Consider the following 19,478-nt stretch of genomic DNA (forward strand, 5'->3'; position numbering starts at 1 on the left):
GTATTGCTTCTTTTAATGCCTTTGTCGATATCAGATCACAAGGACGTCACCAAGCGGCAACCGAACACCAAAGTGAAACCAATGTGCTGGCATGTATAACCACGCAATGGCGAGTGAAGCACAACACGCCGTTCCCGCTACGTCCTTCCTGTCGCTACAGTCATGAAAAACGAGGAACCTGTGAAGAAGAAAAGTAGAAACAAGATGGAGAAAGTGACGCAGGCACCTTGAGTTGGTCCTGGAGCATAAAACAAAAGAAAGTGTTCAAGCGGGAAGCGTTCGCTCCTTTTTTTCACCGCGGCTATCGCTCGCATACACCTCTGAGGCTGTACCGTATAGATTGTCCCGATTGTTCACTCTCACGTTTTATACTCGCGTAAAATCTTAGGATGTAGCGTCTCTGTAAGTGTACGTGTACGATTCCATCCACAGAGCGCTGAAGAGTCCTAAAGCTTCCGGGTGGCTCCTCTGTTTCGCGCAAGCTTCGTCGCCTCCATAACTTGAGCGCGTTTTCGATCAAGACTTTCTCTTCACATCCCTCTTTTTCTCCACACTCTCTTCGGAGTGTTGCAACACGAAGCCGTAAACTGGGATTAGAATCGTATATTTACTCGTTCTTGTTATTTGCTTGCTTTTACTATCCTGGTCACCTACAGGGATCGCTTTTACCCTTCTGCTTCTCCCGAGGCAATATTGAGCGATATACATTAACCCTTTGACACTATAAATGTACACAAAGGGATATATGTGTACAAAGTGATCTTGCAGCTTTTTCTAAGTGTTGCCTGCACCTAGCAGAAATTTCTTTGTTTCATGTGAACTTCATATTATTTATGTCCCAAACAAGCTAATTTTTTGCGATATATCGAACCTACTAAATAATACATGCATTTCTCGAAGCAGCGAGAGCGGTAGCAAGTCGTCCACTATTTCTGTGAAAACGCATTTAGCCGCCTGCAGTTACATCGTGTTTTTTTTTCGTCATTTCAAACGTAATGTTTACTTCGAAATAGAATTTTTTTCATCATCCTTCGGGTGTTTTCCTGTGCAGTGGTGGCATTTCCATGCTGCTTTTTTCATCAATTATGACACCTTGTACAAAATTGCACATAAACCAGAAAAAAATCAACCGCAAGTATTTTGCGCTGGAAAACTGACAAATTGTCACTATTAAGTTTCTGTATCGGCTGTGCAATCACCAACTTGGTATCAACGCGCGATTGTTCATTCATCCACGTGAGGGTCGTCAAACTCGGCACACCCATCTTTACAACCTGGAACCAATCTTTGCGCGTACTAACAGGTTTAAGAACTCATTTTTTCCGCGCACTGTCTCACAATGGAATGCACTCCCAATAGAAGTTTTTTCCGCGCATGATGTAAATGTTTTCGAAGAACGAGTACGAAAAATTCTGGGTTGATGTTACTCTTCGCTTTTGCTGATTCATTTTTTTTCTTTCTTTTTCTGTGTTTGCACTGCATGTTTGATGGCTTTGACTGCTTTGACCCGTTGATTGCTTATGATTGCTTGTGTTGCTTTTTTGTGATTGCTTGCTAATGGTGGCGCTGAATTGCGTTTACTTATGACCTGTATTGCCCTCCTGCTTGGTCTTCAATGACTGCAGTATGTGAAAAAAAATAAAAAATAAATAAAGTTTGTTTGTTGTGTTTGTTTGATATACTATTAAGGCGGAATGATAGTTAAGGGTGAGAGAACTATTTGCTTAAAATGATTGGAGGGTAAGAGAAGAAAGTAGGACGTGATTAACCATGAAACTTCACCATAGAAAGAGACTCGTCCATAAAGATGCAGCATCAGTGCATCTCCGTGCCCTTGTAGACAACGTGTGGGGTAAAAGGTCGAATTTTGCCTTGAATGTGTTCAAACTAAACAAATGCGAGACCACCCATGCAGTGTTCGAGGGGACTAGGTTTAGACAGCAACTGCCTTCATTTGTTAGTTTTTCTTCAAGCTTACTATATATACACGACTGAGGCTGCATTCGTCTATGAGCCACTCTCCCCAACATGGGAGACAATTGTATGAAAAGAGAAATCCGCAAAGGACAACTGCATTTAATGTGTACATAAATTTCTGCGGGCGGCCCGCTCCACAGGGAGCTGCCAGATATGACGAAAGCTGCCTGTTGCTATCTGTTACCATTTTCCAGAATGTACAGGAGCGCAGCTGTGTTTCATTCAAAGCAGGGCTCAGATGCATGTACTCGGAGTGGATGGTAACGGCCGACAAAGTGTCGTTGTATGGCTAAGAAGAACATCACTGCTGTTCGTGTGCTCGTGGGTTCTGAATTTGTGGCGTGAGGTGTATCCGGGCGTTGAATGTTTTAAGGTTGGTGGAATTCCAAATGAAATGCTTGGAACTGAGATGGCTCCATTAAGAGGGTGGCGAGGACCCGGGACCGAGCAACAACGATAAAAAAGCTTTAATGTATCTGCAACTACGGGTGAGATATAGGGTCACGAACGACGAAGACATTTAATTGGTATATGCAACTAGCCTCTAGATACAGCGTGAGGTCTTGTGGTACAGTCGTACCCGGATGCACCGAACTCGTAGGAGATCCCGAAATAGTTCGATATACCGATAGGTGGACAAACAAAAAAACGGTAAGTAAGCTTATATGCGCCATATAAGCGATAATACATCGCTCACGACTTATTGTCATGATGTGTTTGCATCGCAGGCGTTGCTATGGCTAACCTGCCCCGCATCGAAGCCGCTGCGGACAGCAATGCGGAACTAACAATTTCAAGTCATAGCATGCATTATCTTGTGACCAGTACATCATGAATAGAATAATCGTTTCTCAAATATTCTTCAGCACTATTAACGAGTGGACAAGAAGACGGGATTCTTGATTGCATAAAATAAAGTGAACAAATGGTTCCTTGTTTGCTTTGTTTTGTGTTGTCTTCAGTGCTCTAAAAACACAAGCGCAAGTCTAGAGCACAGAAATGCCTAAAATAAAACTGCCCGCAAAAATTAAAGAATGAATACGTTTTGGTCAGGTTTCCACTTTGCGTCATACCGGCCACTTTTTACTTCCCACAACCAAAGGTCGTGTCCAAAACTCTCGGATAAAATTTTTAAAATGGGAATATTGTAAGATACTGTTATGAAATTATTGAAGGTAATGGCTCATTCTCCTGATATGTATCAAAATCTTTCATTTAAAGGTTTTTGTTTGATTTGAACACTTAAAACGCCTGTACATATTCAATAGAGAACGCTTTTGACGGCAGCTGAATCGCCAATAAAAAAAAATTCAAGACTGCCATCGGCTGACCTACGGAGATACCCATTGCTATAGGGAAATCTTACATGGTATGAACAAATTGCCTTCATCATCGGTTTCCCCCTAAAAAATCTTTCGTCCAGAATTGTTGGCTGTGCACGTTTAATATGCATGCTGTCACTAGGGTTTTCAGTCCTCGTAGAGTGGAATGAAGCACGAGTTTCTAAAATGTTTGAGTGGAGTATGAGGAAACGTCTTGAGCAAACAATGCCGTAATAGTTTCTCAATATTTTTTTAAACTCCTACGCCAAAAAACCCCCGCCCTCTCCGCCTAGTCAGTCCCCATTTAGATATTACAAAACCACAACTGTGTTTCTGTCGCAGCACCCCCTCCCCCCAAACAAAAAAGAAATGAAAATCTAGTTTGGTCTGTCTAGTTCACAGCACTAAATATTGCAAGCAAACCATACGAGGGGGTACCCAAAAGAAACCGGACTTATTTTTGTTTGAACTTATTTGTTCACATTTTAAGCACGGACCTTCAATCTCCTTCAAAGTATTCCCCACTTGCAATGATACACTTGTCAAATCTTTCAAACCATTTTTCAAAACATTGTTTAAATTCATCTTTTCTGATGCTTGACAGTGCCTCCGTCGTTTTTTTCTTCACCTCAGCAACATCAGCGAACCGCTTTCCATTCACCTATTTTTTCATTCTAGGAAACAAAGAAAGTAGCACGGGGCAAGGTCGGGAGAGTATGAGGGTTGAGGAATAGGGGTCATGCCATTTTTGGTCCAAAATTGTCGTAGAGACAGGGCTGTGTGAGCAGGGGCATTGCCATGATGGAAAAACCAGTCACCCGACCGCCACAAATCTGGCCGCTTCCACCGCACACTGTTGCCCAATCTTTTCAAAACATTCAAGTAGAAAGCCTGGCTAACTGTCTGACCCTGCGGAACAAATTCTCAATGGACGACTCCTCTCACGTCGAAAAAACAAATCAGCATTGTTTTGAGGTTTGGTTTCACCTGACGAGATTTCTTGAGGCGAGGTGAATTTGAAGTTTTCCTTTGGCGCGATTGTTGCTTTGATTCAGGATTCGATTCAGGAACACTTGAGTTGTCCCCATAGCATCGTCCTTGTACGTCTTTCTTAATATTTCAAGAGTTTCCATTCAACTTTTTTCGAGCAAAAATCAGAATTTCACCGGCGCACGCTGTTCACGAAAATCAGCCATTGCAAAAACGACATTCACACAAAACAGTCGTCACTCTAAAACTCTGCCTAAACTAGTCTGACCACCTTCAACGACGGCACTCGGCTTACTGACTCTGGAATATTCGTTCTATGCGCTCCTAGTGGCAAAACGCGGTACCACAGAAGCTTTGCCGACCAAGAAATTTAGTCTGGTTTCTTTTGGGTTTTGGGTTTCTTTTCGTATATTTTATGTCTACAAGTCATTTTGACCCTGTGGAATGACTGAACTCCTTTCTCTAGAACCCAAACTTTCACTGAAGTGCACGCTACTTTAACTTATTGCGCAGTTCCTTTCGCCGGTTGCAATTAGATAAATAGCCACTCTGTCGTGACGCAAATGTCTGTAAAGAGGAAACTGCGTAACTTGCTCACAGGTTCGGGTTGTTCGACGAAAATGCAGAGTACCTGTTTACTCACTGCAATGAACTTCAGGCTGTGCTTTTTGTGAAGTCCTCAGGCTGTTGTAACACATCAATTATCAACCTCCACTGAGCAGGAGCGAAGATGAAAAATGAAACTATGCGAAGGAGGCGTTCGTAAATGGAGACAAATTGACGGCCTCTCTCTAGCATGGAAAACGGAGTGCGGTGGGAAGTTATACACAATGGAGAAAATGACGCAACTGTGCACCCGAGAAACATGCTAGCGAAATCCAGCCCGTGGCCGACTAGCTTTAAACGTTATTGTCGTGCTACACAAATGAGTGTCTCTAAACACATTTAAAAGGCCGGATGTCGTGTCTGCGCGTCACTTAGTATGTTGCGACGCATACGTAAATTGTTTTTATTTTTGCTTGTTTTTTTCTTTATGTAGCCAGGAGGCAAAGACTAAAACCAAGTGACAAAACATAGTCCAGGATAAGTGTACTTTCCGAACTTTTGCCTATAGAGGTGCCAGGATAGGTGTTAGGGGCACGTGCAATAACACGTTCTGGGATAGCGCAAACTAAAGCAAGGAGGTTGAATGGGGGCATCACATTCTCTAAACGCTGATCCGCATATTGAGGCACTTCTTTTCTTTCATTTGTACAAGTCAGCGCTTTCAACGGCCAGTTTCTTGATCTTCTGCCGCGTGGCCGCGTAGACACCGCAGTGTTTTTGTTATTTATGTAGACATGGGAGTACAGCCTGTTGGTGCTTGTCAGCGCCGCCGGCTACTCTTTTTCGCGTAAGAAGAGGAGCCACATTAGAACTGATGACTTAGTGCTAAAAAAAGAGCATCTACAGCACACACATCTTGATACACGGAACACAGAACAAAACATACAAACCAGAAATGCTGCCAGTATATGGAAAATAAGCAGTGAGGTCGGAATACTCTTAACCACACTATGGGCTAAATAATCAATAAACAAACAGATTAACAATACGCATTAAGCAAGGACGTCAGGATGCCACACTATCGTTGTAATCGCAGACAGGCAGTAGGCAAAATTGGTTCTGAGCCAATCATTAAAGTAATGAACTTCGGCGAGAAGTACTGCAGAGCAAACACTGTATACAGACAGTGGGGACAGTCCCGAGACACGAGAAAGCGTAGACAATCAGGTAGGAAATTTAAATCTGATAATTCACGTATCTAGTAAATTGGTTCTTGAGGAAAGGAAATGGAGCAGTATCTGTCTCAAAGAAACGAAGCAGTAAGTCTCATTTGTGTTGGTGGACACACGAACCGAACATGATTTTTACGCAGCCCACGATTATAGATTACCGCTTCGACTCCCTGCCGCGAGCTAGCTCTACCTAGTAAGTTTATGCTGTACTAAACTCTGACCCCTTCAAGCCCTCCTTAACCTGCACCGGGAGAGAGAAATCATCCGCCTGTTTAGCTCACCAGTTGGGCGGTGGATACTATCGCAGACTCCCTACGCAATTATCTCTTTCCCAGACCCACCGCAGTCTGCGATCTACGTGCCTTCCACGAAAGCGCCCTCCCCTTCCCTACCCGATCGGCCTTAGATGCCACCCTCATAGCATTAAGCACACGACTGGTGACCCTTCAGTGGATCCTGGTCACAAGGGCATTCCCGGAAATGAGCTGGCTCGCCAGCTTGCCTGCAAAACTGTACACCGGACGTCGGGGATCCCAAGGACGAGCCCACCGACGGAGCAAGCGGTCAGGGCTTACAAACGCACTGTCGACGAATACTACTCGAAGGAAAAATTGGATTTAGCTGATTTACCACCGCCACACTCATTCTTATCGATCCATGAAGCTCGCATTCTTCGCCGAATACAGTTTAATCTCCTACATACGCCAGCCAAACTTTATCTGTACCTTACACTTCCACACCTCAGTGCCCGAACTGTCCACACACATATGCAGAGATACAACACTGTCTTACACTGTGCCACGCAGCCTTACAATTTTTACTTAGCCCATGTAAAGGCCTGAAGAAGGCGGATGAGCGGTTCCTTCTCCGCCTCTTCAGCAATACATTGTTGTGCCCGGCAGGGCAGCACAAAAACATTTAGACCCCTCCTTTAGCGGCAACTGCCCGCACTGTAGTGCGGTGTCTTCGGACACCTATCACATGGTGTGGGCCTGCCCCTCCAACCCGGCCATTCCCCCCATCTCTAAACCAACCCGGGAGGACTGGGAGGCGACCCTGCTCGGCTGCCACGACTTACTGGCCCAACAAGCCTTAGTCGGGCGCGCCCGGGTGGCGTCCACCGCCACTGGGGTCCCAAACTAGGGACCTCCACCTAGAGTTTGTAAGGATCTGTCTCTTACGGGTGACCCAAACTTACCTCCTGTCCCTTCTGAATAAATGTTTTCACCACCAGCACCGCCTATCCTTTCCGCCTACCCCCATCGTGGCCCATCTGGCTTGCCTCCCTGAATCTAAAACTGCAACGTGTCCTAGCCACCTTGGCACAGGACCTATTGAAAAGCCTAACAGAAAGGCTGTTTTTAATAAAAGTGCCACACCACCACGAAACGCTGAATCGCATGACTGACTGGAACATTCTGCGGCATACAGGTTGACATGATACGACTGTTTTTACGCAGCCTCCGATTATTTCTGAGGATTTTCGACCGTACGAGCTCCACACACTGTCGCGGTTGGTTTGGTTTGATTTATTGGGGTTTAACGTCCCAAAGCAACTTAGGCTATGAGAGACGCCGTAGTGAAGGGCTGCGGAAATTTCGACCACCTGGGGTTCTTTAACCTGCACTGACATCGCACAGTACACGGGCCTCACACTGTCGCGTAAAAGATTATCGCCACTATGCTGTCGGGTCAATAATAGAGAGATTAAGCGGCTTATTGGACACTGAGGTTTAAGGGACTGCTGTCCCTCGAAAAAAAAATTGCCGACGATTACGTTACTTCCTAATGCGAAATTTCAAAGCAGCTCATCAGCTGTTTTAGCTTTTGGATATATTGAGGCAAAGAATTCGATCAAGGCATGTATGTACAATTACAGACAACTTTTTATTTGACACACATAATCCTCGTTCAAGAAACACTACGCTAGCAGTTCTTTGTCATGAAGGATGGATGGATGGATGGAAACAACTTTATTACACAAACACAAAAAAAATTCTTCCAGGGTGGTCCCGTACTGGTCCAGTGAGTCCACAAGCTTGTGCTTCACGTAAAGCACGATCTACCAGCCATTTCTGGCCGGCGGGCTGATCGGTCCGTAAAGCAGCCTCCCAGGAAGAATGAGCGGAATTGGGGACGGCGGGTACTGCCTTCGGGGAAGGACATTCCCAAAGGTAGTGGAAAAGTGTGGATCTGGGCACGCACCAAGTGTTACAATCAGGAGGAAAGGTGGGGGTGAAAGCATAAGACACGGTGGGGGGAAATGAAGCAGCCTGTCTGTAATTGTCGCCATGTGGTGCTGGATAAGGGAGACAACATACTTACTTGGCGTTGGGAGCGCCGTGATCACGAAGGCGACAGCCCCGGGCAGAGGCGCGATGTCATGAAGGAAGCTTTATGGTCGGACAAATAGACGGATATATGCTCGACTTGCTGCACCAATGCCTAGTTCCCAAAGGCGAGGTATATGCAAGTATTTTGCGAGGTTGTCACAGGAGTTTAGGAGCGATAAGAACGGGATGATCTCCCACATAAGCGGTAAGAAATTTCTGTTCGTCTTCATATCTACATTAAAGTCCCTACCCACCCTGCCACCCTGGCAGGTGGCAGTTCCTGGTCGATCGCGAGAGTTCGCTCACCGTTGTCAGCGCTAACGCATACAGCCCACATCTCTCTCTCACCACCCCACGTACCTATAAGCGCGATTCAGGCGTCCACTGACCCAGGGAGCCAGTCATGTGCACTTCTTTTCCTTAAAATGGTCGGAATGTAAAACGCTGTCAACAACAACACCAATGAACATAACGAACGCCTGCGGCCTACGTCTTCAGCGCCGCGTTACTGGCACAACGTTGTCCATGCCAACGCATGCAGCGCACACCTGTCACTACCACCACTTAGCTTAAAGCATGATTCAGGTGTCCACTGCTCCAAGAGGGCAGTTATGCACCTTCCCTCTGGTTCAGGTGTCTATCGAGATGTGTGAGGCAGGTAGTACGATTTCCTTTCCTCAAAACCCAATTTACGAGTTTTACCCTCTGCTTTCCAAGCTCCCGCTCCAATGGTTTCGCAGCTTAAAGTGTGACTAGGGTGTCCACTGCTGGTTACAACCTACAACGGCGACAGCGACGCCGCGAAACACAGAAACGGGCGCCAAAGAGCTGCGCTCAAAGCGACCGCAGTCGCCAAGGACACAACAAAAAAGTGGCTGATGGTTTAGCATAGTTAAACCTGGTAGAAATTCAGGGGCGCACTTTGTTGACCTAAAACGCGATGAGGCGAAAGCATTAAGCGCGGTGTTGCTGCTTGTGTCACTGATGTGAGGTTAAGACGTTAAGCTTCGCCTCTAACAGTGGAACGCGACAGTCTTGCAACGCAGCTAGGTAGTCCACAGGACGCCATCGCCCGTTCGGCTCTACGCCTTGCTCGTCAGCAAATTGGTTTTTGAGGAAAGGAAATGTATCTCTCTCTCTCTCTCTCTCTCTCGCATATCTCGGTGGACACCTGAACCTCGCCGCAACGGGAAGGGAGGATTAGTTTAGTTTATGTAGTTAACCACCTGGGGTTCTTTAACGTGAAGATGGGAGTGAACGAAGACACCATATTCACTAGACGCGCCTTTGTTCATTCCAAATCATATCATTCCTCATTCCAAATGCCTATCAAACCATCGAGCTGGCATGGCGGAGTGGTTAGTGTGCTCGTCTCGCACTCCGGAGTCCCTGGTTGGATTCCCCAAATCGACCAATTTCCTACCCGGTTTTGAAGGGAAAAGCTTCACTAGGCTAGTCAAACTGGAGTCTGGCGTATGCTCCGTGATTAGAATTAGCCCCAGCTGCGCATGCGCAGTGCCGAGGGACGTCACACGAGAGGCGCAAGAAAACAAATAAACAAAGACAAACAGTGCGCCAGGAAACTCTCATATCTCGGTGGACACCCAAACCGCGCCGTAAGGGAAGGGAAATGCAAAGAAAATTGGCTTGAAGGAAAGAAAACCAAGCCTGTTTCTCTCTCTCATATCTCGGTGGGTACCCGAACCGGGCCATAAGGGCATTAAGGAAAACTAATTGAAATGAAAATTGCTTTTAAGGAAAGCAAATGCCTGTCTTTCATATCTTGGTGTACACCCGAAAGGAATGCCCACCACAGTACATGTCTCTCAAGCAACGTTTTCAGACAGCACCGTATTCACTAAACGCGCGGCTCCTCCTCCGCCTCGCCGCAGCTTTTCGCTTCGAGATATCCTGGCTTAACCTTAGCTAAGTCACAGCCAATTTTTATTTATTTATATGGTCTGTCTAGAAAGATTAATTAAGCTAATTGGTTAATTAAGCAATCAACTAAACTCAGTCCCACTTACTTGGCGCATCACTATACGATCCCTTTAATTGCTTGCGCGGTTACTAGCAAAAGTGCATTTGGCCCCGCTTCAAATTCGCGCACTGTGACGTCACGACCAATTCGACCAATTCAAACAAGGTCAGCGTAGCTACGGCGCGACGGCGGCCACCTGAGGTGTCGCTTTGGCTGTCGGAGTGCTGCTTTCGCAACAGGGTGGTGGTGGAAAACATTTATTTACAGATAAACTTCGGGAGGTGAGGTATGAGCTGACCCAAAGGGGGCCAGCCCTCACAAATACTAGGTGGAGGTCCCTAGTTCGGGACCCCAGTGGCGTCGGCCGCTGCCCGGGCTCGCGCGACCAAGGCCCGTTGGGCCTGCAGGTCAGAGCAGCCGAGCAGGGTCGCCTCCCAGTCCTCCCGGGTTGGGTTGGGGTGAGGGGGGATAGCAGGGTTGGAGGGGCAGGCCCACTCCATGTGGTAGATGTCCGAAGACTTCTCCGCACAGTGCGGACAGCTGCCAGAGAAAGAAGGGTCAAAGTGTTTTAGAGCTGCCGGGCACAGCAAAGTATTTGTATATAGGCGAAGCAAAAGCCGCTCCTCCGCCTTTGAGAGACCTTTACACGGGCGGGGATAAAGACTATGGCCAGATTGATAAAGTAAAGAAATGTCTTTAAACGAGTAAGCTGGAGTGAATTCGAGTTCCTGATCGTCGGGGTCGGAGGGGAATGTCCGGTGAGAGAGCGCGCGGGCGGCGGCGTCAGCTGCCTCATTTCCCTCAAGGCCCATGTGAGCAGGAGCCCAAACGATACGCCGGTGAGCGGGGTCCCCGGTATAGACGCTGTTTTGGAGAATGCGGTAGGCTAGATACGGTACCCAGCCCTGCTCGACGTTCCGACATGCCCCTCGCGAGTCGGAAATAATTGTTTTTGAATTGGAATGAGATGCAGCCAAAGCAATGGCGACCTCCTCCGCGTGTGTTATGTCACGGGCTCGGAAAGTAAGGCCGTTCACTGTTTTGGATTCGTGGACGACTGCGGCCGTGAACCATCCCCCATGGTGGGGGCCGGAGGCATCCACGTAGAATACGCCGGGTTTCGATCCATAGCGGCGGGCCAGGGCTTCCGCCCGTGCCAGGCGCCGGCCATTATGGTCCTCACGGTTCATGTTCGCGGGAAGAGGGCGCACGTGGAGGGCGCATCTCCACTGGGATGGAATACGTACGCGCTCTTCCATGAGAGTGGTGTGTTGGATGTGTAGTCGGGCAAGAAGGCGGCGACCCGACGATGTCTTCGAGAGACGTGTGTATTGGTTGGTCAAGTGAGCTTCCCGGAGCTCCCGAAATGTGTTCACCATGCCCAGCCCCAGGAGGCGCTTGTTGGAGGTGGTCACGGGGAGGTCCAGAGCCCGCTTAATAATTTTGCGGAGGATGACTTCGAGCGAATCCTCGTCTTGCTTCCGCAGGTGGAGGTATGGAGTCGAATATAGAATTCGACTGGTTACAAATGCATGCGCCAGCCGCAAGGCGTCCTTACATCGTAACCCCCCGCGCTTGTTAGAAACCCGGCGGACTAAGCGGCCCACCTGGTACCCCACCTGACGGAGTTTGGCCAATGTTGTTTCTGACCGTCTGTCTTGATGTATAAAGAGCCCCAGTACCCGGACTTCGATTTTTTCAGGGATTGGACCTGTCTCAAGAGACAATGAAATTTTGGCTGTGCACTTTGGTGAGGGGCGTATGTGCACAAATTCAGACTTTTGGGTGGAGCATTGGAGGCCGCAGCGGCGAGCATAACGGTCCACTATGGTCGCCGCCTCCTGCAGGTTGGCCTCAATGTCTCCAAGGCAACCCTGTGTGGCCCACAGGGTGATGTCATCGGCGTACAGCGCATGCTGTACACCGGTGACAGCGCCCAGCTGGGCCGGTAGGCGCATCATAGCCAGATTGAACAAAAGGGGAGAGAGCACCGCGCCCTGTGGTGTACCCCTGGTTCCTAAATGAAAAGGGCCATGTTCCTTATCCTCGATTCGAATGTAAGATTGTCTGTCTGTCAAAAATTGCCGAATGTATTGAAAGGCGTTTCTGCCGCAGTTAGTTTGAGAGAGGTGGGTGAGAATGATCTCGTGGGTAACGTTGTCGAATGCTCCCTTCAAATCCAAGGCGAGTACGACCTTGTCATTGTGAGCGCATTCGACGGGGTCAAGGACAGCCCGATTGAGTTGTAGCAGGACATCCTGTGCAGATCTCTGTGGGCGAAACCCGAACATGGTGTCTGCGAAAAGATGTTTGGATTCCATGAACTCGGACAGCCTGTCGCGTACCATCGTCTCCATGAGTTTGCCCACACAAGAAGTCAGAGATGGGGCGGAGGTTGTCCGTGTTGATGGCCTTTCCAGGTTTAGGAATGAAGGTGACCAGGGCGGTCTTCCAGTCGATGGGGAGTGGTACTTCCCCAAGCCAGATTGAGTTAATGTAATTCAGTAAAGACAAGTATGTCGGGTCGGGGAGGTTGGCTAAAAATTTGACTGTAATTTTGTCCCGACCCGGAGCGGTGCCACGTTTCATTTTTGCCAGGGCCGCCCTCAGGTCATGGAGCTGGAACGGTTGATCCAGCTCAACGTTCTCAGAACCTGCATAAGAGTACGCCGGCCCGCGGGGGTCCTGGGTGGTGCACAAGTACTGGTCCCGGAGCTTGTGCGCCAACTGAGTTGTGTTGCCCTGAAAGCTGTGTATGGCTCTTTGGAGGTGTTTTTGAGTTTCCGTGCGTGTTTGCGTGGGGTCAATTAGTGCGCGAAAAAGTCGCCACGTGTTCCGGCTGGACATTTGCCGCGCGGCCGTGTTGCATCGTGCCACCCAGTTGGAGTCGGCGAGTTGGGCCGCATACTCAGCCGCTCGTTGAGTGAGCTCGGCGATGCGAGCTTTAAGTTTCCGGTTGTGCTTCTGCCGGCGCCACCGACGGACGAGGCAATGCCGGGCCTCCCAGAGGTGGAGCAGGTGGTTGTCCACATCAGAAACCGCCTCTGAGAGCTGAATTTGAGTTCCGGAGGAGCGAACGCTAGAGACCAATTGTTCTGACCAAGACTGGTAGCCTTGTTCATGTATTGGTGTGGCAGTGTTATAATTTTGCCTGAACTTGGTCCAATCTGGGAGTCGGGCTTGTGTTGTTGGTCGCGCGAAAGGATAGGTCCTAATCGTAATGTTCAGGAGGCAGTGGTCGCTGCCGAGGGTTTCCTCGGTGTTGACCCAGTCTGCATACTGAATGTTGTGGGTGAAGGTCAAGTCCGGACACGTATCCCTTGTCACGGAATTGCCTATACGAGTTGGATGGATGGGGTCAGTGTGAAGAGTGAGGCCCAGCGTTGACGCAAGCTCCGCCAACTTGCGTCCCCGCTTCTCTTCACGGCAGTAACCCCACATCCGAGAGGGAGCGTTGAAATCGCCCACAATCAGGAGGGGGTCCCGACCCGCAACTCTCAGCGCGCGGCTAAAGAGGTCCGCGAATGATACATTCGGCAATTTCGGATTGCAGTATATATTGAGTATGTGTAACGGTGGGTCCTGCTTGCGGAGTGGGAGGAGGGTCACCATTACATAGGAGTATTCAAGTTGTATGTCTAAGTCGACCTGGTTGGCTGTATAATTTCTATGAACGCAGAGACAAGACGAGGGGTCCTGCTGGAACGTCGTATAATTTGTTAGTGTGGCGCCTTTCCCTGGCTCTTGGAGGGCAACCACCGCTGGCAAATGCTCAAAGGTTGATAGGAAAAGCCGGAGGTCGGCGCGCTTGGAACGGGACCGGAGCCCCCGACAGTTCCATTGAGTAATCGTAATGGGGGAAGCCGATTTGGAAAGGGGGGAGCGCCTACACCGAGGGTGTCCCGCCATGCTCAGATTTTGACGTGATAGGTGGTAGTGAGGCTGCCCCCGAGCCAGATACCAGGGGCTGAAGCTCAGCACCTGGAAGGGGGCAGCTGTCTTCGTCATCGTCGAGGTCATTGACTCGCCGGGATAATCTAGAGGGCCGACCAGATACGTCCTTAAGGGGACCGGCTCTGCGAGAAAGGCGGGGGTTACTCGCGACGTGTTGAGCGATCATAGAGGGGATAGCCTCCATGACTCGAGCTATAAGGCGTTCCATCGCTGTCTCCAACAAGGTGTCAAATTTGGCATTGAGAGGGCGGGAAATCCAGCGTGACGGGCAGGCAGCCACATCACCCTGGTAGCGTCGGCAGCGACGCTTCAAAACAACAGACGCCTACCAGCGGGAAGGACGTCAAGGGCTGTCAAGTGCCACCACCGCCCCCACACGGCGGCCAGGAGAAGCAAGCCCGCTCCCAAGACAAGAATGGCGCGGCCGGTTCCTGGGCCAACGCTGTCAAAAATGGCAAACAGGTGAGCGGTTCAGGCAGGGTTGCCTCCTCCTCCCATCCCCTCTCCCCTGCCCCTCGCTCGGCGGCTGACGCTGAGCTCCACAACCTTGTAGCTTCTCTCCGGGCCCAAAACGAGATGCTACTTGCCAAAATTGAAGCCTTAGAGGCTAGAACAACTCCCCATCCCCCTAGTAACCCCGACACAGAGGCTATGGAGAGCGAGACGGCGGCGACACCGGCTATGGAACCTTCCCTTGCTGAACTTCGCAACAGGAGCGATAGCTTCATCTGCACGTCGTCGCCAACGCCGGTCTCTGGCTTCCTTAAGCCGAGCCGACTCGTCCATCTTTAGCTGGGGCTGGGTTGTTGTTGCGACTGAGAGATGAATGAAAAGGAAAGTGCACGGGCCTGCCTACTGGCACGAGCCGAGCCACCAACGCTGCCACATGAAGATAGAGGAGAGTGAAAAGATTAGAGGAAAGAGTGAAAGAAGAAACGCGCGCCGCAACGACCGCGTCCGCCGAAGCGAAGACGCTGGCTGCCGCCGGGGCTGCACCGCCAAACACCTTTCTCCGCTCTATTGCGCATGCGCAGCTGGCGAAGCGCCGGTGCCGACATGGCCGCAGCAGCCATGCTAGTGCACGAAGTGCCAAGCAAGGCGAGGCCCCATCCCAGTTGCGGCGGTTGCCATGACAACGGCTATGCTCTCCGGCACCGACACTGCTGAAGCGCAGCTAAGCTGACGGCTTGAAACCTGGAGCGGTGAAGCTATCGCTTCAAAACGGCACATTCGGGAAGCCCACCAAAGTTATCACACAGAAACTTGGAGTTTGCAGCGCGGAGTTTACCGCCCACTCGTGTCTCTAAAGTTCCACGGTACACAGCTTTCCCGCGCGCACATCACAAACATGCTTTCGCTGGTGTCTAGTACGGAAGAGGCAGCACAGCCACACGACCACGCCGCACGTCGATGAAGCGGGTGGTGGTGGTGAAAACTTTTAATTGATAAAATAGAGTTTGGGAGCCACAGAGTGGCCCCGCTACATGGTCGGCGTCCCTAGTCCGGGACACTGCATGACAAGGCCCCGTCTCTCGCCCGTTTCACCAGAGCCCTTTGGGACTCAAGCGAGGAGCAGTTGAGGAGGGCAGTCTCCCATGCCTCTCTGGAAGGGGTAGGGGAAGGTGGGAGGTGAGGATTTTGAGTACATGCCCACACAATGTGGAAGATATCACAGGTCTCCCGACAGTGCGGGCATGGCCCATCCGTATTAGGATCATAATGTTTTATGATTTCAGGACAGAGTAGAGTACCTGTCTGCAGGAGCCTTAAAGTTCGCTCCTCCGTCTTACTCAGCCTCTTTGCAGGGGCCGGGAAAAGGCGGTGGTTGTCGCTATAATGCGTTATTATTTCCCTGAATCGCAGCAGCGGCTGGTTAGTCTCCGAGCCAGAAGAGCTGGGGTGAGGAGCCCGGTGAATAAGCGCTGGGCCAGCGGCGAAGAAACTGGCGTTCCTCCAGGGATACGAGGTCCACACACGCTGTATCATGGGGTACATGGCTCTCTGCGGCCTGCTGTGCAGGGCCGCCACTCTTTCTGAAGCCGATACGCAACGACGTGCGCACAACCAGGTCGCAGGATCCCGAGTTAAGAGGCAAAGGCTACCACCAACATGCGCGACATGACAACCCAGAATTTTCTGGCAACGACACAACAAATGAGAGCATGTGGCGTGGTTTCTTCGAGACCGCAGCACCCAACAGTTTGATTACACTACTAGCAATCGAAACACCCTAACACCCCTATGAAGAACAGAACAGCCTACTTATGGACGCTAGCCAAGTGACCGCTGACCACGGCTTTAAGCGCGTTATGTTCGTCTAAAAATTTCGGTCAGGAATCTATTCTTGTTTGATCCGTTTCTATGCAACAAGATCAGTAAAGCCTTTAACCGTGAATGACGTCACTGGAACGTGCCTACTTGTTTTAGTAATATCTTTGTGTGGTTCTCCTGCCTATGTGCCTGAGGTGCGCTGTCAGGGACGGCTTTCTTTATTGAAAGCAACATCTTTTCCTTCCATTTTATTGCGAAAGAAATACTACGCCAAGTCTAACCGCTCGTCGCGTGGTCCGTGGACCCCCGTGCTCCTCGAGGAGCCGCCGTCACACCTCAGATGGCGTGACATCCGCCTCTCTGTTGCTATGGTGACGCGTGACGTCAGCTTGCTCTCCGCCGCCGCGCGCTCTCCATCGCCTCGCCAACAGTCTCCCTCTCCCTCTCTCTCTCTCCCTCTCTGATGCGCAGTAGCGATTGGGCATGGCTATCTGCATGGTTTGTGGTGTATATAAAATTTCAGGGGGGGGGGGGGGGGGCACTTTGTTGACCTAAGGTGCGGTGATGATGATGATGAAAAGCCTTTATTTAATAAAAGAGGTGAGGCTCTCTGGAGGCGTACACGAGTATCTGTCCTCGCTTGGGCGAGCGGGGCTTCGGCCGCTTATTTGTTTTCATAAGAAACGCCACCAGAAACACGGCAGCCGGAGCGGACAGAATCGACAACGCCCTAATCCGCAACCTGAGCGACGACCTCATACAAGAGCTCGTCACCTTTCTTAACAAACATTGGGAGGCGGAGACGGTTCCCGAAGATTGGAAACACGCCGAAGTAATAATGATACCTAAACCTGGTAAAAAGCTACAAATTGAAAACCTCAGGCCTATATCACTCACGTCGTGCCTTGGCAAGCTTTACGAACGGGTTGTGGCTTTCAGACTGCAAAATTATATGGAAGACAACGACTGTGTACCACATACCATTTTCGGCTTCAGAGCGAAGCTCTCGACGCAAGACGTTCTCCTCCAAATACAAGATGTCCTGCGAAACGTACCTCAGACGGGAGAAAATGTCATAATGGCCCTGGACATCAAGGGGGCATTCGATAACGTCAGCCATGAAGCGATCCTTACGGGCCTAGACGACCTGGATTGCGGACGCAGAATCCACGGCTTCGTCAAAGCCTTCCTGTCCGATAGAACTGCCACCATCGGCATAGGAGACCTTCGATCGGAAAAAATTCGCACTCCAAACAAAGGAACACCCCAAGGGTCAGTTATCTCACCCCTACTCTTCAACATAGCTATGATAGGCCTAGCTCGAAAACTAGAGAACATCGAAGGCATCAGGCATGCAATGTATGCTGACGATATAACAGTCTGGACAAACACGGGCTGTCTCGGAGAGAAGGAAGAAAGGCTACAGCAAGCGGCCTCTTGTGTAGAGCAATACCTCGCAGAAAGAGGACTCTCATGCTCGACCGAGAAATCGGAACTGCTGAGAGTCTGGAGAGGCAAGCAAAACCGGACCGTCCCAACCAATAAGGACCAAAACTCAACGTCTACATAGAAGGGACGCCCATACCCGAAAAGACAACAATAAGAATTTGGGGAATGTGGGTTCAATCCAACCAGCGCAGTACTCACACTTTTACCCTACTGAAAGCAACAACGCTACAAGTCGCACGCATGATCACCCGCATCACCAACAGGCGACATGGCATGCGTGAAGAAGACACACTAAAACTAGTCAGAAGCCTAGTAGTTAGTCGAATTACGTACAGCCTACCCTACCAGTGCCTCAACAAAAATGAAATACAACAAGCGGATGCCCTGCTACGCAAAGCGTATAAGACAGCGCTCCGACTACCACGCAACACGTCTACAGAAAAACTCATGGCCCTGGGATTACAAAACACCTTTGAGGAGCTACGAGAGGCGCAGCTTGAGTCGCAAAAACTCAGGCTGTTGCAAACAACGACAGGAAGAGCGCTCCTGCAGAGGCTCGGATACCGCGAGCAGATGCGTGAAATGTCGAGGACGGCAACGATCCCCGACGAGCTTCGCAAGACCCTCAAGGTAGCGCCAATACCAAAAAACATGGATCCCAACCTCCATCGAGGCAGAAGAGAAGCGAGGGCCGAATTCATCGAGAAAACATACGCTCCTCAAGCCACGACCGTGTATACAGACGCGTCTTGGAGAGGAGATACCAAAATCGCTGTAGCGGCGGTGGTCGATTCGTCTTTACGCGAAATGACCAGCGCGTCTCTCCGAGGCTGCACAGCTGCAGAGTCCGAGGAAGTAGCCGTTGCTCTAGCGGTGGCGGAGGGCTATAGAACCGGGCGGTCACTAACAGTACTTACGGACTCTCAAACAGCCTGCCGAAATTACATGAATGGCAGGATAGGTCGTCACGCGCTCCGTATACTCCTCGCAGCGAGTGACAGAATTAAAAACCGGGAAGAACAAAACGACAAGATCCGATACAAAATTGTGTGGGTACCGGGGCACACGGGGGTGGCAGGGAACCGAGAGGCCGACAGGATAGCTCGAGGATACATTACTTTCCGAGCTTCCGACGAGACCGCGGAACTCGCGCCAGCACCCAGGGAATACTCGGCCATACTACAAAACTATAGAGGCAGAAGAATGCGATATCCCCCACCGCACAAATCTCTCAGCAGAGATTGGATTGGATTGGAGTAAACTTTATTTGTGCCTGCAGTTGGACGCTCGCGCGCCCCGACGAGGGCCTACGTCGTCTACGAGGCTGCCGTTACTCGGCGCGGGTCTCCGCTCGCCGTTGCCGGCTCGCTGGATCCCTGCCTTTCGAGCGCCCCGAGGACCTGCTGGACGGCCCATAGCTGTT

The sequence above is a fragment of the Amblyomma mixtum genome, chromosome 5 (assembly GCF_055824585.1).
Source record: "Amblyomma mixtum isolate Tamu chromosome 5, ASM5582458v1, whole genome shotgun sequence".
Lineage (NCBI taxonomy): Eukaryota > Metazoa > Arthropoda > Arachnida > Ixodida > Ixodidae > Amblyomma > Amblyomma mixtum.